At 47.8% G+C, this 23,615-nt stretch overlaps 1 pseudogene; it reads left to right on the top strand.

The window, feature by feature from the left end:
* The first annotated feature begins 641 nt into the window (after positions 1–641).
* LOC124011688 overlaps positions 642–23,615 on the top strand; it is a 36,824-nt pseudogene continuing 13,850 nt past the window's right edge.

The raw sequence follows: 23,615 nt of genomic DNA, 5'->3' as shown, positions 1-23,615 counted from the left end.
AACACAGGGCCCAGGGAACATAGGGCCCAGGGAACATAGGGCCCAGGGAACATAGGGCCCAGGGAACATAGGGCCCAGGGAACATAGGGCCCAGAGAACATAGACATGGTCCCAACTCTATAGTTTGAACATTTCATATATATATTACACTGTAATATGGAATATTGAACAGCATGTGGAAATGGCTGCATCAATCTGCATGATGTTATTTGTTCGTTTACATTTAGATCTTAGACATATAATGCAAGTCATATAATACGTGTGTAATAACACCACGCTGTGTGTAATACCATGACGCTGTGTGTAATACCATGACGCTGTGTGTAATACCATGACGCTGTGTGTAATAACATGACGTTGAATGGTGTGGTAGCCAGTCATAGATAGACTATTATCATTATATAATAGTTCAGGTGGAAATATTCATAATGCCAATAAATGCAAAATGTTAAATGCACCAATTTTGTAGCTTGTACACCAGAGATTTTTTATTTTATTTTTTACAAAACGTTATACTGTGTGATTTTCCTTGGAACCGTTGCCCTCACTCAACATGGCGACTGCTTAGCTTCATCACGGTGAAGCCATTTTGCCAGCACTATCTTTGACCTATGAACCCCCAGAGTGTGGCAGCGCTCCGCCATATTGACTGTTGTCTCGACTGGAGAAGATAGGGTGACCATTTGTGATCCTAGAACAAATCGAAACCGTGCTTTTTTAACATCTCTAAACTAGTGCTACCTTGACCCAAGGATATATCCGAGATCTGCGTGATGGCGAGGAAGAAAAGCAAACAACAAGGAGTCGGGAGCAAGGAGCTGGTGTCCGGACAACAGAGCATATCGAAGAGCCCCGTTTCTCCCGGAGATGCAGCTGGCGGGGATGCAGGGCTGGATAGACTGGCGGCCAGGGCGAACCAGGTAACGTTAGTTAAGCGCAATAAATACAAATAACTAGTGGGCTAACTAAAGAGGTTAAGGTTAGGGCCATACCTTGTATTTCTGTTAACGTTAATTCCTTCTGTGTTTGGGTGGTGATTAAGTTGCATAACTAACTAGTGCTCCAGGGATTGTATTTTTTTTTGTTGTTGTTCATTTACAAATCTATTTCGCTCCACTCGCTTTTTAATAAATCATTCAAAATTAGCCAGCGTTGTAAATTGTGCCAGCCATCAATAAATACACACATTCACATTAGTTTTAGTCAACTAGGCTAAAGATATACCAGTCTGCATTTTAATGGTAGTTAGTGTCAGCCGCAAGATTGACATTGTTGCTGTTAAAATTGTATCTAGTTTGTTAGCTCCTAGTGACCATTTTTAACTTTATTTAACCAGGCAAGTCAGTTAAGAACATATTTTTATTTTTAATGACGGCCTGGGAACAGTGGGTTAACTGCCTGTTCAGGAGCAGAACGACAGATTTGTACCTTGTCAGCTCAGGGGTTTGAACTCGCAACCTTCCGGTTACTAGTCCAACGCTCTAACCACTAGGCTACCTTGCCGCCCCATATGGAAAGTTTACTGACATGCTGGTACACCATATATACCGTGCGCCGGTACTGTAACTACACGTGCTCGTTGACTAACAAACCACATCCCCGAGGGGTAGTAGTCTTCTGACTGACTTTAGCTGTAAATAGTGTGAACGTTTGACTAGCACCATTGCACCATTGCATGGCTTTGCTTTTGTGAAGTTAGCATTTTCTCTGCCCATCTCAAGTGTCATATATATATGTATGCGTCGCAGTTTTAACCGAAACATTACATGGACGGCCTTGTAGGTGAATGGGTTATTGTGGTAGTAAACAAAGCTTACTGTACCAGCAGACCACTAGCTAGTGTGGACATGGGACACATGAAATCACTACATTTTAGCCACTGTTTGTTCTAAGAAACCACTACATGTGCCAAGCTGGCGCCATGGCCAACTTTTACTTCCTCTTTGCAATACAAAATATTGTTGTGATCATTGTCAACATGGTCAGATATTACTCGTGAAATTCTAATCTCTGTGTTAAAAACCTGACCTTAGATCAGTGTCCAGAGGACAACTTCAATCATGCTCCATGTCAATCTCACTAACATCCACCTCTCCTCAGACCCCATTTTCTCCTCCACCCCGATCTTGACCTAAAACATCCTCCTCTCTGCTCTCCTCCAACCCTCTTCCATCCTCCCCTTTTCTCTATTCTCCTAGTTTTTCTCCTCCTCTCTTCTCCTCCCCATACTCTTCCTCTCTTCTCCTCCCCATCCTCCTCCTCTCTTCTCCTCCCCATCCTCCTCCTCTCTTCTCCTCCCCATCCTCCTCCTCTCTTCTTCCTCCATCCTCCTCCTCTCTTCTCCTCCCCATCCTCCTCCTCTCTTCTCCTCCCCATCCTCCTCCTCTCTTCTCCTCCCCATCCTCCTCCTCTCTTCTCCTCCCATCTTCCACCTGTCCTTCACCTAGATGATTGACCTCTCTCTCCTCTCCACTGCATTCCTAATGTCACTGGCTCACCTCTCTTTCGCCCTCCCCCAGCCAATGCACACCTGCTGCCTCCTGTGTCACCGTGAGTTTAAGGACTGGGGGGCGAGCTCAGCCAACGGTCTGCCTGGGGGCCACGGGGCGAAGCTAGCTGACGCTGTCCCAGCCCTGTCCCAGGCCCTGCTCAGAGAGGTGCCGGGCCAGAAGCTGTCCGACACCGTGCCTTCGCTAAGCCAGTCTCTACTGGGAGAGGTGCCACTCTGGATCTGCCAGAGCTGTCGGAAGAGCGTTGAGGAGGAGGAGAGACGGAGCGCACAGGAAACGGCTGCACCGGTAAGAGAGGGAGGGAGAGGAGGAGGAGGAGGAGGGGAGGAAGGGAGGAGGAGAGACGGAGCGCACAGGACACGGCTGCACCGGTAAGAGGGGGATGGAGAGGAGGAGGAGAGACTGAGTGCCCAGGAGACACCTGCACCGGTAAGAGAGGGAAGGAGAGGAGGAGGAGAGACTGAGTGCCCAGGAGACACCTGCACCGGTAAGAGAGGGATGGAGAGGAGGAGGAAGGGAGGAGGAGGAGAGACTGAGTGCCCAGGAGACACCTGCACCGGTAAGAGAGGGATGGAGAGGAGGAGGAAGGGAGGAGGAGGAGAGACGGAGTGCCCAGGAGACACCTGCACCGGTAAGAGAGGGATGGAGAGGAGGAGGAAGGGAGGAGGAGAGACGGAGCGCACAGGAAACGGCTGCACCGGTAAGAGAGGGATGGAGAGGAGGAGGAGGAGGAGGAGGAGGAGAGACTGAGTGCCCACGAGACACCTGTACCGGTAAGAGAGGGAGGAGGAGAGACTGAGTGCCCAGGAGACACCTGCATCGGTAAGAGAGGGAGGAGGAGGACTGAGTGCCCAGAGACACCTGCATCGGTAGAGAGGGAGGAAGGAGGGAGAGGAGGAGGACCTGAGTGCCCAGGAGACACCTGCACCGGTAAGAGAGGGATGGAGAGGAGGAGGAGGAGAGACTGAGTGCCCAGGAGACACCTGCACCGGTAAGAGAGGGATGGAGAGGAGGAGGAAGGGAGGAGGAGGAGAGACGGAGCGCACAGGAAACGGCTGCACCGGTAAGAGAGGGATGGAGAGGAGGAGGAGGAGAGATGGAGTGCCCAGGAGACGCCTGTACCGGTAAGAGAGGGAGGAGGAGAGACTGAGTGCCCAGGAGACACCTGCACCGGTAAGAGAGGGAGGGAGAGGAGGAGGAGGTGAGACTGAGTGCCCAGGAGACACCTGCACCGGTAAGAGAGGGATGGAGAGGAGGATGAAGGGAGGAGGAGGAGAGACTGAGTGCCCAGGAGACACCTGCACCGGTAAGAGAGGGATGGAGAGGAGGAGGAAGGGAGGAGGAGGAGAGACGGAGCGCACAGGAAACGGCTGCACCGGTAAGAGAGGGATGGAGAGGAGGAGGAGGAGAGATGGAGTGCCCAGGAGACGCCTGTACCGGTAAGAGAGGGAGGAGGAGAGACTGAGTGCCCAGGAGACACCTGCACCGGTAAGAGAGGGAGGGAGAGGAGGAGGAGAGACTGAGTGCCCAGGAGACACCTGCACCGGTAAGAGTGAGGGACTGTGGATGGATACAGGCAGTGTCTGAGTGCTGGGATGGGATACGGGCAGTGTCAGTACTGTGGATGGATACAGGCAGTGTCAGTACTGTGGATGGATAAGGGCAGTGTCAGTACTGTGGATGGATACGGGCAGTGTCAGTACTGTGGATGGATACGGGCAGTGTCAGTACTGTGGATGGATACGGGCAGTGTCAGTACTGTGGATGGATACGGGCAGTGTCAGTACTGTGGATGGATACGGGCAGTGTCAGTACTGTGGATGGATACGGGCAGTGTCAGTACTGTGGATGGATACGGGCAGTGTCAGTACTGCTATCCTGTGGCTGTTTGTGGTGTTACAGTGCTCCATTCTGCATGGCTAAATGAATACCACATCTAAGAATCCTGTCTCTTTGGAAGCTGTTTGTTCTCTGTCAGACTTCTCTCTTCACAAAGCACTGAGGCACTGAGGTAGTGTTATTCATGTGGATTCTTGAGAAAATATACTTTCTGTCTTAGAGGCGTTTTTACATAAACACTTTACGTATTTAAATGCAATGCACATGTGCTGAATGTGTTTTAGCGCATTAAAAATCATCTGTTCTCGGGTTGCAACCCTCACTACCGAGTTCCATACTGCCTCTGGAAGCAACCCTCACTACCGAGTTCCAAACTGCCTCTGGAAGTAACACTCACTACAGAGTTCCATACTGCCTCTGGAAGCAACCCTCACTACCGAGTTCCAAACTGCCTCTGGAAGTAACACTCACTACCGAGTTCCATACTGCCTCTGGAAGCAACCCTCACTACCGAGTTCCATACTGCCTCTGGAAGTAACACTCACTACCGAGTTCCAAACTGCCTCTGGAAGTAACACTCACTACCGAGTTCCATACTGCCTCTGGAAGTAACACTCACTACCGAGTTCCATACTGCCTCTGGAAGTAACACTCACTACCGAGTTCCATACTGCCTCTGGAAGTAACACTCACTACCGAGTTCCATACTGCCTCTGGAAGTAACACTCACTACCGAGTTCCATACTGCCTCTGGAAGTAACACTCACTACCAAGTTCCAAACTGCCTCTGGAAGTAACACTCACTACCGAGTTCCATACTGCCTCTGGAAGTAACACTCACTACCGAGTTCCATACTGCCTCTGGAAGCAACCCTCACTACCGAGTTCCAAACTGCCTCTGGAAGCAACCCTCACTACCGAGTTCCATACTGCCTCTGGAAGCAACCCTCACTACCGAGTTCCATACTGCCTCTGGAAGCAACCCTCACTACCGAGTTCCAAACTGCCTCTGGAAGCAACGTCAGCACAACAACTGTTCGTTGGGAGCTTCGTGAAATGGGTTTCCATGGCAGGGCAGCCACACACAAGCCTAAGATCACCGTGCACAATGCCAAGCGTCAGCTGGAGTGGTGTAAAGCTCGCCGCCATTGGACTCTGGAGCAGTGGAAAGGTGTTCTCTGGAGTGATGAATCCCTCCACCAATTGGGGGTCAGGCCCTTTCCTGTTTCAGCATGACAATGCCCCAGGCACAAAGTGAGGTCCATACAGTAATGGTTTGTCGAGATCGGTGTGTGGAATAACTTGACTGGCCTGCACAGAGCCCTGACCTCAACCCCATCGAAAAGCTTTGGGATGAATTGGAACGTCTGTGAGCCAGGCCTAATCACCCCCAACATCAGTGACCGACCTCACTAATGCTCTTGTGGCCCCGCAGCAATGATCCAACATCTAGTGGAAAGCCTTTCCAGAAGAGTGGAGGCTGTTATGGCAGCAATGTTCCAACATCTAGTGGAAAGCCTTCCCAGAAGAGTGGAGGCTGTTATAGCAGCAATGTTCCAACATCTAGTGGAAGGCCTTCCCAGAAGAGTGTAGGCTGTTATAGCAGCAATGTTCCAACATCTAGTGGAAGGCCTTCCCAGAAGAGTGGAGGCTGTTATGGCAGCAATGTTCCAACATCTAGTGGAAAGCCTTCCCAGAAGAGTGGAGGCTGTTATAGCAGCAATGTTCCAACATCTAGTGGAAGGCCTTCCCAGAAGAGTGTAGGCTGTTATAGCAGCAATGTTCCAACATCTAGTGGAAAGCCTTCCCAGAAGAGTGGAGGCTGTTATAGCAGCAATGTTCCAACATCTAGCCTTCCCAGAAGAGTGGAGGCTGTTATAGCAGCAATGTTCCAACATCTAGCCTTCCCAGAAGAGTGGAGGTTGTTATAGCAGCAATGTTCCAACATCTAGTGGAAAGCCTTCCCAGAAGAGTGGAGGCTGTTATAGCAGCAATGTTCCTACATCTAGTGGAAAGCCTTCCCAGAAGAGTGGAGGCTGTTATAGCAGCAATGTTCCAACATCTAGTGGAAAGCCTTTCCAGAAGAGTGGAGGCTATTATAGCAGCAATGTTCCAACATCTAGTGGAAAGCCTTCCCAGAAGAGTGGAGGCTGTTATAGCAGCAATGTTCCAACATCTAGTGGAAAGCCTTCCCAGAAGAGTGGAGGCTGTTATAGCAGCAATGTTCCAACATCTAGCCTTCCCAGAAGAGTGGAGGCTCTTAAGCAAGCAATGTTCCAACATCTAATGGAAAGCCTTCCCAGAAGAGTGGAGGCTGTTATAGCAGCAATGTTCCAACATCTAATGGAAAGCCTTCCCAGAAGAGTGGAGGCTGTTATAGCAGCAAATAAGGGGACCAACTCCATTTTAATTCCTATGATTTTGTAATGAGATGTTCAACAAGCAGGTGTCCACATACTTTTGGTCATGTAGAGTAACTAGTCGTGTAAGACCCAGACAGACCCATGAGGTTGGAGTAGAGCTGGGATGATAAACCTAAAAGGATCGCCACCGACCGGTCACTTATCACAGGCATTTTGCTGATCTTGCTCTATACTAGAGAAATGTCAAGTTTTGAAATGAAATAAGTTTGATAATAGGTGTGATTGTTCATGGGACAATTTCCCTGAATAGCTTCAACCATTAATCATACTACTAGTAGTAGTAGTTTAAAGGAGAATAAAAACATTATTCATGTTAAACGGGGAGCACATTATTCACGTTAAACGGGGAGCACATTATTCATGTTAAACGGGGAGCACATTATTCATGTTAAACAGGGGAGCACATTATTCATGTTAAACGGGGAGCACATTATTCATGTTAAAAGGGGAGCACATTATTCATGTTAAACGGGGAGCACATTATTCATGTTAAACGGGGAGCACATTATTCATGTTAAACGGGGGAGCACATTATTCATGTTAAACGGGGCAGTTAACATTATTCATGTTAAACGGGGAGCACATTATTCATGTTAAACGGGGAGCACATTATTCATGTTAAACGGGGAGCACATTATTCATGTTAAACGGGGGAGCACATTATTCATGTTAAACGGGGGAGCACATTATTCATGTTAAACCCACTGTTCCCCTGAACAAGGCAGTTAACCCATTGTTCCCCTGAACAAGGCAGTTAACCCACTATTCCCCTGAACAAGGCAGTTAACCCACTGTTCCCCTGAACAAGGCAGTTAACCAACTGTTCCCCTGAACAGGCAGTTAACCCACTGTTCCCCTGATCAAGGCAGTTAACCCACTGTTCCCCTGATCAAGGCAGTTAACCCACTGTTCCCCTGTACAAGGCAGTTAACCCACTGTTCCCCTGAACAGGCAGTTAACCCACTGTTCCCCTGATCAAGGCAGTTAACCCACTGTTCCCCTGATCAAGGCAGTTAACCCACTGTTCCCCTGAACAAGGCAATTAACCCACTGTTCCCCTGAACAAGGCAATTAACCCACTGTTCCCCTGAACAAGGCAGTTAACCCACTGTTCCCCTGATCAAGGCAGTTAACCCACTGTTCCCCTGATCAAGGCAGTTAACCCACTGTTCCCCTGATCAAGGCAGTTAACCCACTGTTCCCCTGAACAAGGCAGTTAACCCACTGTTCCCCTGGACAAGGCAGTTAACCCACTGTTCCCCTGGACAAGGCAGTTAACCCACTGTTCCCCGGTAGGCCGGCAATATAAATAATAATTTGTTCTTAACTGACTTTCCCAGTTTGTTTAAATAAAGGTTACAGAACACCCTCTGTGTTCTGTTAGACAGGTAACTCTTTATCCACATTATAGCAGGGGGTGTAAAGCCATAACACCCTCTGTGTTCTGTTAGACAGGTAACTCTTTATCCACATTATAGCAGGGGTGTAAAGCCATACCACCCTCTGTGTTCTGTTAGACAGGTAACTCTTTATCCACATTATAGCAGGGGGTGTAAAGCCATACCACCCTCTGTGTTCTGTTAGACAGGTAACTCTTTATCCACATTATAGCAGGGGGTGTAAAGCCATAACACCCTCTGTGTTCTGTTAGACAGGTAACTCTTTATCCACATTATAGCAGGGGGTGTAAAGCCATAACACCCTCTGTGTTCTGTTAGACAGGTAACTCTTTATCCACATTATAGCAGGGGGTGTAAAGCCATACCACCCTCTGTGTTCTGTTAGACAGGTAACTCTTTATCCACATTATAGCAGGGGGTGTAAAGCCATACGTTTTTCCAGCAGCAGACTATGATCCATAATGTCACAAGCCCCACTGAAGTCTAACAAAACAGCCTCCCACAACCTTTTTTTATCATCAATTTCTCTCAGCCAATCATCTGTCATTTGTGTAAGTGCTGTGCTTGTTGAGTGTCCTTCCCTATCAGCGTGCTGAAATTATGTTGTCAATTTGTTTACTGTGAAATAGCAGTGTATTTGGGCAAACACCATTTTTCCCCAGAAATTTACTATGGGTTGGTAACAATGCTTGTCTTTTAATAATTTGATCAGGCAGGGTAGCCTAGTGGTTAGAGCGTTGGACTAGTAACCGGAAGGTTGCAAGTTTGACTCCCCGAGCTGACAAGGTACAAATCTGTCGTTCTGCCCCTGAACAGGCAGTTAACCCACTGTTCCTAGGCCGTCATTGAAAATAAGAATTTGTTCTTAACTGACTTGCCTGGTTAAATAAAGGTAAAATAAATAAATATTTAGTGTTTGTTGCTGGCATGTCATCCCTACGTTTGCTAATCTTGCCAATACATTTTTTTTTAAATCATTAAAGTATTTGTCAATATCAGTGGGTTTAGTGACGAATCTGATTCAATGAATGGTGGCGCAGAGCCTTTTTGCGCCCAACATTTAATTGAAGATGAAAAGCCCCAAAGCTTTGGAACTGTGGTTTTCCTAGATATGACCTCTTATACACTATATTAGTTCCAGCCTTTGGTTTTCCTAGATATGACCTCTTATACACTATATTAGTTCCAGCCTTTGGTTTTCCTAGATATGGCTACTATATTGTGATCACTACATCCTATGGATCTGAATACTGCTTTAGAGCACATAGCTACAGCATCAAATGTTAGTGGGGGGGCTGTACCCATCAACCATGTCCTGAACTAGCATCCCCCCTCCCCCAGGTTCCGTTGTCCCACTCATCGTTGTGTAGGGCTCAGAGCTGTAGTGAAGGTTACCCAGAGCAGAGCTCGGTAGACTGGGACCCATCCTCCTTCCTCTCAGCCCACAAGCTCTCTGGTCTCTGGAACTCGGCTCACAACAATGGAGGGATCCACTGCAACCACAGCACTGCCTCGCACGCACAGCAAGGTAAACACACCTTGACCTCACATCTCTCTCGCTCTCTCTCTGTCTCTCTCTCTCTCTCTCTCTGCCTCTCTTCTCTCTCTCTCTCTCTGTCTCTGTCTCTCTGTCTCTGTCTCTCTGTCTCGCTCTCTGCCTCTCCTCTCTCTCTCTGTCTCTGTCTCTCTCTCTCGCTCTCTGCCTCTCCTCTCTCTCTCTGTCTCTGTCTCTCTGTCTCTCTCTGTCTCTCTCTCTGCTCTCGCTCCTCTCGCTCTCTGCCTCTCTTCTCTCGCTCTCTGCCTCGCTCCTCTCGCTCTCTTTCTCTCTCTCTCTCTCTGCTCAGATCTCTCAAGGTTAAGTCGTAAACAGATGCTAACTAATTTAGACATTTCATTATTTGGCAGGTGGTTTTCAATTCATTTACTTTAACAAAATTGTAGCGTTTGCCGACATTTACACTGACAAAATGGAGGGGAACGACTTCAGCTGACTACAGAAACACAACCTGTTACTCCTCTGAGTAAAACCTTCTTCCTTCTCTCCTCTTCATTATCCCTCCTCCTCTGGTCCAATAGGAACAGGGGGACCAGCGTGTCATGAGAAGCGAGTCTCTCACGAGGCTCCTGGGAAATCTGCTAAAACGCCTGGGGCCAAAGTGTGCCCCTACAGCCACCCTTCCCAGAATTCCAGTGGTTCTTCCCCCGGGAACCCGCTCTCTACCTCCGGGGACCTCTGTAAGACCACCCCAAAGCACTTCAAGACCATGTGCCGACGACCAACACCGCCTGGTGAGATTTCTCTTTCTCCACACTTTTTAGGACACAGAAAATTCAAGACATACCGGCATCTAACCTGAATTACTGTTCACGTGTCCTGTTGACAATGGCGCATTATTAATGCATACACACACAAATCTCAGGGAAGGATTGTGCCCATAGATTACACCTCTAGAGAGAGAAGCAGAGTTATGGCGCATAGATTACACCTCTAGAGAGAGAAGCAGAGATATGGCCCATAGATTATTAATCTAGAGAGAAGCAGAGATATGGCCCATAGATTATTAATCTAGAGAGAAGCAGAGTTATGGCCCATAGATTACACCTCTAGAGAGAAGCAGAGATGTGGCCCATATATTATTAATCTAGAGAGAAGCAGAGATATGGCCCATAGATTATTAATCTAGAGAGAAGCAGAGATATGGCCCATAGATTACACCTCTAGAGAGAAGCAGAGATATGGCCCATAGATTACACCTCTAGAGAGAAGCAGAGATATGGCCCATAGATTATTAATCTAGAGAGAAGCAGAGATATGGCCCATAGATTATTAATCTAGAGAGAAGCAGAGTTATGGCCCATAGATTATTAATCTAGAGAGAAGCAGAGATATGGCCCATAGATTATTAATCTAGAGAGAAGCAGAGATATGGCCCATAGATTACACCTCTAGAGAGAAGCAGAGATATGGCCCATAGATTATTAATCTAGAGAGAAGCAGAGATATGGCCCATAGATTATTAATCTAGAGAGAAGCAGAGTTATGGCCCATAGATTATTAATCTAGAGAGAAGCAGAGATATGGCCCATAGATTATTAATCTAGAGAGAAGCAGAGATATGGCCCATAGATTATTAATCTAGAGAGAAGCAGAGATATGGCCCATAGATTACACCTCTAGAGAGAAGCAGAGATATGGCCCATAGATTATTAATCTAGAGAGAAGCAGAGATATGGCCCATAGATTATTAATCTAGAGAGAAGCAGAGTTATGGCCCATAGATTATTAATCTAGAGAGAAGCAGAGATATGGCCCATGGATTAGACCTCTAGAGAGAAGCAGAGATATGGCCCATAGATTATTAATCTAGAGAGAAGCAGAGATATGGCCCATAGATTATTAATCTAGAGAGAAGCAGAGATATGGCCCATAGATTATTAATCTAGAGAGAAGCAGAGTTATGGCCCATAGATTACACCTCTAGAGAGAAGCAGAGATATGGCCCATAGATTATTAATCTAGAGACATGCAGAGATATGGCCCATGGGTTACACTTCTAGAGACAAACAGACATCTGTAACCACTGGGAATCACAACTATGTTTGTCCAATATTCCACTCAACACTTGTCTCTCCTCTGTCCTCCAGGGGAAGCATTCCACCCCAGCGACCACCACCAACACTCAGACCTGTCTGTCCCCCCCAACAGCCCCACTGGCCTCTCCTCCTCCTCCTCTCAGCATTCCTCTCTCCTGCCCCTCAAGCAGAGCTCCGGAGGGCAGCAGCACGGCCATGTCACATCCTCCTCCTCCTCTCCCGGTCTAGCTGCTCACGCCCCTTCTCCCCGCTGGTACCAAACCTTCACGTCCCGTGGCAGGGGCCAAGCTGGGGGCCCTGGGTGGCCCTGACTGCCCAGCAGGGGCCAAGCTGGGGGCCCTGGGTGGCCCTGACTGCCCAGCAGGGGCCAAGCTGGGGGCCCTGGGTGGCCCTGACTGCCCAGCAGGGGCCAGCAGCTGGGGGCCCTGGGTGGCCCTGACTGCCCAGCAGGGGCCAAGCTGGGGGCCCTGGGTGGCCCTGACTGCCCAACAGGGGCCAAGCTGGGGGCCCTGGGTGGCCCTGACTGCTCAGCAGCGGCCCTCCATAAGCCCTTGGCATGTAAGAACTCACACATTCCTCCCGTGAACGGCCAGCACAGCAAACTGGGCCCCTCCCAGATGGGCTGTAACCACCCCTGTAATGGCCACAGTGGGGGGGCGCTGCCCTCTCCCAACGTGGGACACCTGACCGCTGGCGCCTGCAGGTTGGTAGTTTTGTAGATAGTTTCACAGGAATTAGATGGGAGAACGATGTACAATGGCAAGAAACAGTATGTGAACCCTTTGGAATGACCTGGACTTCTGCATAAATTGGTCATAAAATGTGATCTGATCTTCATCTAAATCATCTAAATCCAGACAAACCCAGTCTGCTTAAACTAATAACACACTAATTATTGTAATTTTCTTGTCTATATTGAATGTGTCATTTAAACATTCCCAGTGTAGGTTGTGAATGTATGTGAACCCCCCCAAGGCTAATGACTTCTCCAAAAGATAATTGGAGTCAGGAGGCCGCTAACCTGGAGTCCAATCAATCAATAAGACGAGATTGGAGATGTTGGTAAGAGCTGCCTTGCCCCAGAAAAAACACTCACAACATTTGAGTTTGCTATTCACAAGAAGCATTGCCTGATGTGAACCATGCCTCGAACAAAAGAGATCTCAGAAGACCTAAGATTAATAATTGTTGACTTGCATAAAGCTGGAAAGAGTTACAAAAGTATCTCTAAAAGACTTGACGTTCAACAGTCCAGGGTAAGACACATTGTCTATAAATGGAGAAATGTTCAGCACTGTTGCTGCTCTCCCTAGGAGTGGCCGTCCTGCAAAGATGACTGTAAGAGAACAGCGCAGAATGCTCAATGAGGTTTAGAAGAATCCTAGAATGTCCGCTAAAGACTTACAGAAATCTCTGGAACATGCTAACATCTCTGTTGACGAGTCTACGATACGTAAAACACTAATGGTGTTCATGGGAGGACACCACGGAAGAAGCCACTCGGAAGAAGCCACTGCTGTCCAAAAAAAACATTGCTGCACTTCTAAAATCTGCAAAAGTGCACCTGGATGTTCCACAGCTCTACTGGCAAAGATATTCTGTGGACAGATGAAACTACAGTTGAGTTGTTGGGAAGGTACACAACACTATGTGTGGAGAAAAAAGGCACAGCACAGAAGACCAACACCAAACCCAACTGTAAGGTATGGTGGAGAGAGCATCATGGTTTGAATCTGCTTTGCTGCCTCAGGACCTGGACAGCTTGCTATCATCGACGGGAAAATGAATTCAACCAGAAGTTCATCAAGACGTTTTGCAGGAGAACGTTAGGCTATCTGTTCGCCAATTGAAGCTCAACAGAAGTTGGGTGACGCAAAAGGACAACGACCCAAAACACAGAAGGAAATCAACAACAGAATGGCTTCAACAGAAGAAAATACGCCTTCTGGAGTGGCCCAGTCAGAGTCCTGACCTTCTGGAGTGGCCCAGTCAGAGTCCTGAACTTCTGGAGTGGCCCAGTCAGAGTCCTGACCTTCTGGAGTGGCCCAGTCAGAGTCCTGAACTTCTGGAGTGGCCCAGTCAGAGTCCTGAACTTCTGGAGTGGCCCAGTCAGAGTCCTGACCTCAACCTGAGTGGCCCAGTCAGAGTCCTGACCTTCTGGAGTGGCTCAGTCAGAGTCCTGACCTTCTGGAGTGGCTCAGTCAGAGTCCTGACCTTCTGGAGTGGCCCAGTCAGAGTCCTGACCTTCTGGAGCGGCCCAGTCAGAGTCCTGACCTTCTGAGCGGCCCAGTCAGAGTCCTGACCTTCTGGGGCGGCCCAGTCAGAGTCCTGACCTTCTGGGGCGGCCCAGTCAGAGTCCTGACCTTCTGGGGCGGCCCAGTCAGAGTCCTGACCTTCTGGGGCGGCCCAGTCAGAGTCCTGACCTTCTGGGGCGGCCCAGTCAGAGTCCTGACCTTCTGGGGCGGCCCAGTCAGAGTCCTGACCTTCTGGGGCGGCCCAGTCAGAGTCCTGACCTTCTGGGGCGGCCCAGAGTCCTCAGAGTCCTGACCTTCTGGGGCGGCCCAGTCAGAGTCCTGACCTTCTGGGGCGGCCCAGTCAGAGTCCTGACCTTCTGGGGCGGCCCAGTCAGAGTCCTGACCTTCTGGGGCGGCCCAGTCAGAGTCCTGACCTTCTGGGGCGGCCCAGTCAGAGTCCTGACCTTCTGGTACGGCCCAGTCAGAGTCCTGACCTTCTGGGGCGGCCCAGTCAGAGTCCTGACCTTCTGGAGTGGCCCAGTCAGAGTCCTGACCTCAACCAGATTGAGATGCTGTAGCATGACCTCAAGAGAGCAGTTCACACCAGACATCCCAAGAATATTGCTGAACTCAAACAGTTTTGTAAAGAGGAATGGTCCAAAATTCCTCCTGACCGTTGTGCAGGTCTGATCCGCAACTACAGAAAACGTTTGGTTGAGGTTATTGCTGCCGAAGGAGGGTCAACCAGTTATTAAATCCAAGGGTTCACATTCTTTTCCCACCCTGCACTGCGAGTGTTTACACGGTGTGTTCAATAAAGACATGAAAACATATAATTGTGTGTTATTAGTTTAAGCAGACTGTGTTTGTCTATTGCTGTGACTTCAAATTTGATCTGATCTTCATCTATGACCAATGTATGCAGAAGTCCAGGTAATTCCAAAGGGTTCACATACTGTTTCTTGCCACTGTAGGTCCATCAAATGTATTGCTCGATTGCAAACAGATTGCTAATACTATTTAGCTGGTTAAATTGAAAACCACTGACTAAATGTCAAACTCTTTGATGTGTTTGTTTGGGGAGTGTTGCCCTAATGCAGAGACATTTTATTAAATGCAGTCGTACATTTCACGCTAACATGCGAGGACACTAAACGATTTGCATGAGATACTGGAACACAGTCATTATTTCAGATGACCTCCCTGGAATCTAGTGATGAGACATGGTTCTACCTGTCATCACTGCTCTAGAATCTAGTGATGAGACATGGTTCTACCTGTCATCACTGCTCTAGAATCTAGTGATGAGACATGGTTCTACCTGTCATCACTGCTCTAGAATCTAGTGATGAGACATGGTTCTACCTGTCATCACTGCTCTAGAATCTAGTGATGAGACATGGTTCTACCTGTCTGCTGCTCTAGAATCTAGTGATGAGACATGGTTCTACCTGTCATCACTGCTCTAGAATCTAGTGATGAGACATGGTTCTACCTGTCATCACTGCTCTAGAATCTAGTGATGAGACATGGTTCTACCTGTCATCACTGCTCTAGAATCTAGTGATGAGACATGGTTCTACCTGTCATCACTGCTCTAGAATCTAGTGATGAGACATGGTTCTACCTGTCATCACTGCTCTAGAATCTAGTGATGAGACATGGTTCTACCTGTCATCACTGCTGAATTCTTCTAAAAGTCAACATGGTTTCTGTCTCTCTCTGTCTCTACATCTGACTGTCTGTTCTCTGCATCCCTGTCCATGCTCCAGGGACCAGGCGTCACTGTAAAGGACATAAGCTGTCTAACGGGGCGGGGGTTGTGTCACCCCTGTTCTCTGCAGCTGGAGGGAGGGGGGAGGACGGCGGACTCTAGTTCTGAGAGGAGCTCCTGTGCTTCCTCCTCAAACAACCAGAAGGATGGGAAGTACTGTGACTGCTGCTACTGTGAGTTCTTCGGACACAACGCGGTATGTATAGTAGTGATGGAGGGGTGTTGTGATGTCATTATGGGGTGTTGTGATGTCATTATGGGGTGTTTTGATGTATAGTAGTGATGGAGGGTGTTGTGATGTCATTATGGGGTGTTTTGATGTATAGTAGTGATGGAGGGGTGTTGTGATGTCATTATGGGGTGTTTTGATGTATAGTAGTGATGGAGGGGTGTTGTGATGTCATTGTGGGGTGTTGTGATGTATAGTAGTGATGGAGGGGTGTTGTGATGTCATTATGGGGTGTTTTGATGTATAGTAGTGATGGAGGGGTGTTGTGATGTCATTATGGGGTGTTTTGATGTATAGTAGTGATGGAGGGGTGTTGTGATGTCATTGTGGGGTGTTGTGATGTATAGTAGTGATGGAGGGGTGTTGTGATGTCATTATGGGGTGTTGTGATGTATAGTAGTGATGGAGGGGTGTTGTGATGTCATTATGGGGTGTTTTGATGTATAGTAGTGATGGAGGGGTGTTGTGATGTCATTATGGGGTGTTGTGATGTATAGTAGTGATGGAGGGGTGTTGTGATGTCATTATGGGGTGTTGTGATGTATAGTAGTGATGGAGGGGTGTTGTGATGTCATTGTGGGGTGTTGTGATGTATAGTAGTGATGGAGGGGTGTTGTGATGTCATTATGGGGTGTTTTGATGTATAGTAGTGATGGAGGGGTGTTGTGATGTCATTATGGGGTGTTGTGATGTCATTATGGGGTGTTGTGATGTCATTATGGGGTGGTGTGATGTATAGTAGTGATGGAGGGGTGTTGTGATGTCATTATGGGGTGTTGTGTGTAGATTGATGAGGGGGAAAAAACTATTTTAATCCATTTTAGAACAAGGCTGTACCGTAACGATGTGGAAAAAGTCAAGAGGTCTGAATACTTTACAAATGCACTGTTACAATATTTTTGACAATATGGCAATATTATTTTTGCGCTAGTCTGCTATACCTACACCAAAACTCCAGTATTTTCCCTTCATAGCTTGTCCTTCGTCTTCTTTTTAAATAGCGAGGCAATTTGTTTCCAGCACTTTGATTTCCAAGACTGATCAAAACCAAAACTCACTTTAAAAACTCTTTATATCTAAAACACGAGGCTTGTTGTTCTGCAGCAGTCACACGTGACATCGTCAAAGTGACGGTTCTATTTTTATATATATATATATAGTTCTGAAAACTACAAACGGTTTCAAATCCAGATTAAATTTTGTATTTTTTATTTTTTAAATCACAGATTTATTTATCAGAACCTGAGTTATGAGCTTTTAAAGTAAAGCCACAAAGTTAAAACCCATAAAACAGGGAAGATGTGTGATATTGTTTTCTAATGAGGCCTGAGAGAAAACGGCTTGTTTCAGAAGAGATGTAGTATTATTATTATTATTATTATTAAAACAATAACTGCTGGAATTGATGCATTTAATAATCATTACTAGAACTAAAGATTATATTGTTAAAATAACAGATACATATCGAGAGCATAAATAATACATTTCAGTCAGATTTATGAGCTGTCAACAACAAATCCCTAAAAAAATGAAATCATGAAAGAATTAGCGATCAAATACATTTAAACCATTCAGCAAGAATCTACTGAATTCAGGTCAATTTTAGAGAGGTGGTTAGAGTGTAGAGGTGGCAGGTAGCCTAGTGGTTAGAGTGTAGAGGAGGCAGGGTAGCCTAGTGGTTAGAGTGTAGAGGGGGCAGGGTAGCCTAGTGGTTAGAGTGTAGAGGCGGCAGGTAGCCTAGTGGTTAGAGTGTAGAGGGGGCAGGGTAGCCTAGTGGTTAGAGTGTAGAGGTGGCAGGTAGCCTAGTGGTTAGAGTGTAGAGGTGGCAGGTAGCCTAGTGGTTAGAGTGTAGAGGAGGCAGGTAACCTAGTGGTTAGAGTGTAGAGGTGGCAGGTAGCCTAGTGGTTAGAGTGTAGAGATGGCAGGTAGCCTAGTGGTTAGAGTGTAGAGATGGCAGGTAGCCTAGTGGTTAGAGTGTAGGGGAGACAGGTAGCCTAGTGGTTAGAGTGTAGAGGTGGCAGGTAGCCTAGTGGTTAGAGTGTAGAGGTGGCAGGTAGCCTAGTGGTTAGAGTGTAGAGGTGGCAGGGTAGCCTAGTGGTTAGAGTGTAGAGGTGGCAGGGTAGCCTAGTGGTTAGAGTGTAGAGGTGGCAGGGTAGCCTAGTGGTTAGAGTGTAGAGGCGGCAGGGTAGCCTAGTGGTTAGAGTGTAGAGGTGGCAGGGTAGCCTAGTGGTTAGAGTGTAGAGGAGGCAGGGTAGCCTAGTGGTTAGAGTGTAGAGGGGGCAGGGTAGCCTAGTGGTTAGAGTGTAGAGGAGGCAGGGTAGTCTAGTGGTTAGAGTGTAGAGGTGGCAGGGTAGTCTAGTGGTTAGAGTGTAGAGGCGGCAGGGCCTGGAGTGTAGCCTAGTGGTTAGAGTGTAGAGGTGGCAGGGTAGCCTAGTGGTTAGAGTGTAGAGGCGGCAGGGTAGCCTAGTGGTTAGAGTGTAGAGGAGGCAGGTAGCCTAGTGGTTAGAGTGTAGAGGTGGCAGGTAGCCTAGTGGTTAGAGTGTAGAGGTGGCAGGTAGCCTAGTGGTTAGAGTGTAGAGGTGGCAGGTAGCCTAGTGGTTAGAGTGTAGAGGAGGCAGGTAGCCTAGTGGTTAGAGTGTAGAGGAGGCAGGTAGCCTAGTGGTTAGAGTGTAGAGGAGGCAGGTAGTCTAGTGGTTAGAGTGTAGAGGTGGCAGGGTAGCCTAGTGGTTAGAGTGTAGAGGAGGCAGGTAGCCTAGTGGTTAGAGTGTAGAGGAGGCAGGTAGCCTAGTGGTTAGAGTGTAGAGGAGGCAGGTAGCCTAGTGGTTAGAGTGTAGAGGTGGCAGGTAGCCTAGTGGTTAGAGTGTAGAGGAGGTAGGTAGTCTAGTGGTTAGAGTGTAGAGGCGGCAGGTAGCCTAGTGGTTAGAGTGTAGAGGTGGCAGGTAGCCTAGTGGTTAGAGTGTAGAGATGGCAGGTAGCCTAGTGGTTAGAGTGTAGAGATGGCAGGTAGCCTAGTGGTTAGAGTGTAGGGGAGACAGGTAGCCTAGTGGTTAGAGTGTAGAGGTGGTAGGTAGCCTAGTGGTTAGAGTGTAGAGGAGGTAGGTAGCCTAGTGGTTAGAGTGTAGAGGTGGCAGGGTAGCCTAGTGGTTAGAGTGTAGAGGTGGCAGGTAGCCTAGTGGTTAGAGTGTAGAGGAGGCAGGTAGCCTAGTGGTTAGAGTGTAGAGGTGGCAGGTAGCCTAGTGGTTAGAGTGTAGAGGCTGCAGGTAGCCTAGTGGTTAGAGTGTAGAGGCTGCAGGTAGCCTAGTGGTTAGAGTGTAGAGGTGGCAGGTAGCCTATTGGTTAGAGTGTAGAGGTGGCAGGTAGCCTATTGGTTAATCTAATGAATTCAGGTTTTGGTAAATTTGACCTGAGGCTGAATATATGCCTTCCATAATCATAAGAACCTCTAATAATTTCATTGTTCTATCAAAAAGTTGTACCTGCCTTTTATTGTTTGCAATATTCCCTGATCTGACTTTCAGGTCTTCTATAAAAAATGACCTTTTGGTTACAGATTTAACCTGAATCGTGCATAATACACATTAACTAATGTAGCAGCCATTATAGTAAATGAACACCGGTCTCATAAACAGTCTCTCAAGAACAAGCCCACGTGTTAGTGAGTAGCCAGGGGCTTGGTGTGAGTGGGAGGGGCTTGGTGTGAGTGGGGGGCTTGGTGTGAGTGGGGGGCTTGGTGTGAGTGGGAGGGGCTTGGTGTGAGTGGGAGGGGCTTGGTGTGAGTGGGAGGGGCGTGTTAGTGAGTAGCCAGGGGCTTGGTGTGAGTGGGAGGGGCTTGGTGTGAGTGGGAGGGGCGTGTTAGTGAGTAGCCAGGGGCTTGGTGTGAGTGGGAGGGGCTTGGTGTGAGTGGGAGGGGCGTGTTAGTGAGTAGCCAGGGGCTTGGTGTGAGTGGGAGGGGCGTGTTAGTGAGTAGCCAGGGGCTTGGTGTGAGTGGGAGGGGCTTGGTGTGAGTGCGAGGGGCGTGTTAGTGAGTAGCCAGGGGCTTGGTGTGTGTGCGAGGGGCTTGTTGTGAGTGCGAGGGGCGTGTTAGTGAGTAGCCAGCGGCGTGTTAGTGAGTAGCCAGGTGCTTGGTGAGAGTGGGAGGGGCTTGGTGTGAGTGGGAGGGGCGTGTTAGTGAGTTGCCAGCTAATATTTAGACTTCAAGTTCAGCCAACTTGGATCAAGGTATAATTGATTAGAATTTGATTAATTGATTAGAATTTGATTAGAAACACGACCTCCTGTCCGTCAGCATGCTGGCCTGTCCAATGGGCCTGTCCAATGGGCCTACACACTGATCAATGGGCCTACACTCTGATCAATGGGCCTACACACCGATCAATGGGCCTACACACTGATCAATGGGCCTACACACTGATCAATGGGCCTGCACACTGATCAATGGGCCTGCGCACTGATCAATGGGCCTACGCACTGATCAATGGGCCTACGCACCGATCAATGGGCCTACGCACCGATCAATGGGCCTACGCACCGATCAATGGGCCTACGCACCGATCAATGGGCCTATGATCAATGGGCCTACGCACCGATCAATGGGCCTACGCACCGATCAATGGGCCTACGCACCGATCAATGGGCCTACGCACCGATCAATGGGCCTACGCACCGATCAATGGGCCTACGCACCGATCAATGGGCCTACGCACCGATCAATGGGCCTACGCACCGATCAATGGGCCTACGCACCGATCAATGGGCCTACGCACCGATCAATGGGCCTACACACCGTTCAATGGGCCTACACACCGATCAATGGGCCTACACACCGATCAATGGGCCTACACACCGATCAATGGGCCTACACACCGATCAATGGGCCTACACACTGATCAATGGGCCTACACACCGATCAATGGGCCTACACACCAATCAATGGGCCTACACTCTGGATAAGAGCGTCTGCTAAATGACTTAAATGTAAATGTACACACCGATCAATGGGCCTACACACTGATCAATGGGCCTACACACCGATCAATGGGCCTGCACACTGATCAATGGGCCTACACACTGATCAATGGGCCTACACACCGATCAATGGGCCTGCACACTGATCAATGGGCCTACACACTGATCAATGGGCCTGCACACTGATCAATGGGCCTACGCACCGATCAATGGGCCTACGCACCGATCAATGGGCCTACGCACCGATCAATGGGCCTACGCACTGATCAATGGGCCTACGCACTGATCAATGGGCCTACACACTGATCAATGGGCCTACGCACCGATCAATGGGCCTACACACTGATCAATGGGCCTACACACTGATCAATGGGCCTACACACTGATCAATGGGCCTGCACACTGATCAATGGGCCTGCACACTGATCAATGGGCCTACACACTGATCAATGGGCCTACACACCGATCAGTGGGCCTACGCACTGATCAAACAACGTCAGAAGAAAGTGCAACCCTTTTTATGAGCGTTGGCTTCGGTGTACGGCTGGCTACCTGTAGACAAAATAAAAAATAGTTGATTGTGAATGACATTATCTTACTACATTACTAGCTGGCTAGCTAATTATTCTGTGTCTAAACCAGCCAAACGTCATTGATTTGTAGCCTGTTCTCTTGTGTCGGCTGCGACACTCTCCCAGGGAAGTATGAGCTTGCGTTTTCACATTGAGCTAAATAATTACTATAATGAAAATAGTTTTAAAGTATCCAAAACAACCGAAATCACAATTTCCACCAAAATATAACTGCTTTTCCCTCCAACGATGAGGCATGCGACGGGTTCTCGTAGACAGCCGCACGGCCAATATGTTTGGGCCGTCGAATCGCAATAAAATCACAGTCTCGAATCGCAATAAAAATCACAGTCTCGAATCGCAATAAAAATCACAGTCTCGAATCGCAATAAAATCACAGTCTCGAATCGCAATAAAATCACAGTCTCGAATCGCAATAAAATCACAGTCTCGAATCGCAATAAAATCACAGTCTCGAATCGCAATAAAATCACAGTCTCGAATCGCAATAAAATCACAGTCTCGAATCGCAATAAAATCACAGTCTCGAATCGCAATAAAATCACAGTCTCGAATCGCAATAAAATCACAGTCTCGAATCGCAATAAAATCACAGTCTCGAATCGCAATAAAATCACAGTCTCGAATCGCAATAAAATCACAGTCTCGAATCGCAATAAAATCACAGTCTCGAATCGCAATAAAATCACAGTCTCGACTCGCAATAAAATCACAGTCCCGAATCGCAATACATATAGAATATTGAGGTCCCTGGCAATTCTCATTCCTAATTTATAGTATGGCACACTTAGTAATTTATTGAAATAGCATGAACAGTATAAACAGTATAAACAGTGAGTGACAAAAGTAAGTTTAGTAGTAGCTGCTACTGCCAAGTTCTTTGGACACCGCTCTTTAGTAATGGATTGTGATTGAATGTATGGAGCACTTGGCTTTTCACTTGGCAAACATTGTGTTCACGTTGGGGCCAAATGTAAACCCATTTGGTTGTTCAATGTGACCTTCGGGTGACCTTCGGGTGGTCCAACAGCCTTAACCCTCTGCCTGTGTTGCACATGTACGATGTACCACTGCCAGCATGGCTCGGAATCCAACCCACTGCTCTTGCAACACTCTCTCTCTCTCCTTACCTTTCATCTTGGTCTCTCTCTCTCTCTCTCCTTACCTTTCATCTTGGTCTCTCTCTCTCTCCTTACCTTTCATCTTGGTCTCTCTCTCTCTCCTTACCTTTCATCTTGGTCTCTCTCTCTCCTTACCTTTCATCTTGGTCTCTCTCTCTCCTTACCTTTCATCTTGGTCTCTCTCTCTCCTTACCTTTCATCTTGGTCTCTCTCTCTCTCTTACCTTTCATCCTTTCATCTTGGTCTCTCTCTCTCTCTCCTTACCTTTCATCTTGGTCTCTCTCTCTCTCTCCTTACCTTTCATCTTGGTCTCTCTCTCTCTCTCTTACCTTTCATCTTGGTCTCTCTCTCTCTCTCCTTACCTTTCATCTTGGTCTCTCTCTCTCTCCTTACCTTTCATCTTGGTCTCTCTCTCTCTCCTTACCTTTCATCTTGGTCTCTCTCTCTCTCCTTACCTTTCATCTTGGTCTCTCTCTCTCTCCTTACCTTTCATCTTGGTCTCTCTCTCTCTCTCTCCTTACCTTTCATCTTGGTCTCTCTCTCTCTCTTACCTTTCATCTTGGTCTCTCTCTCTCTCTCCTTACCTTTCATCTTGGTCTCTCTCTCTCTCTCCTTTCATCTTGGTCCTTTCATCTCTGGTCTCTCTCTCTCTCCTTACCTTTCATCTTGGTCTCTCTCTCTCTCCTTACCTTTCATCTTGGTCTCTCTCTCTCTCTCTTACCTTTCATCTTGGTCTCTCTCTCTCCTTTCATCTTGGTCTACCTTTCATCTTGGTCTCTCTCTCTCTCTCCTTACCTTTCATCTTGGTCTCTCTCTCTCTCCTTACCTTTCATCTTGGTCTCTCTCTCTCCTTACCTTTCATCTTGGTCTCTCTTCTCTCTCCTTACCTTTCATCTTGGTCTCTCTCTCTCTCTCCTTACCTTTCATCTTGGT

Source organism: Oncorhynchus gorbuscha, linkage group LG23 (genome assembly GCF_021184085.1).
Source record: "Oncorhynchus gorbuscha isolate QuinsamMale2020 ecotype Even-year linkage group LG23, OgorEven_v1.0, whole genome shotgun sequence".
Classification (NCBI taxonomy): Eukaryota; Metazoa; Chordata; class Actinopteri; order Salmoniformes; family Salmonidae; genus Oncorhynchus; species Oncorhynchus gorbuscha.
The sequence above is the reverse complement of the archived record's forward strand: the minus strand, read 5'-3'. Positions and strand labels throughout refer to the sequence as shown.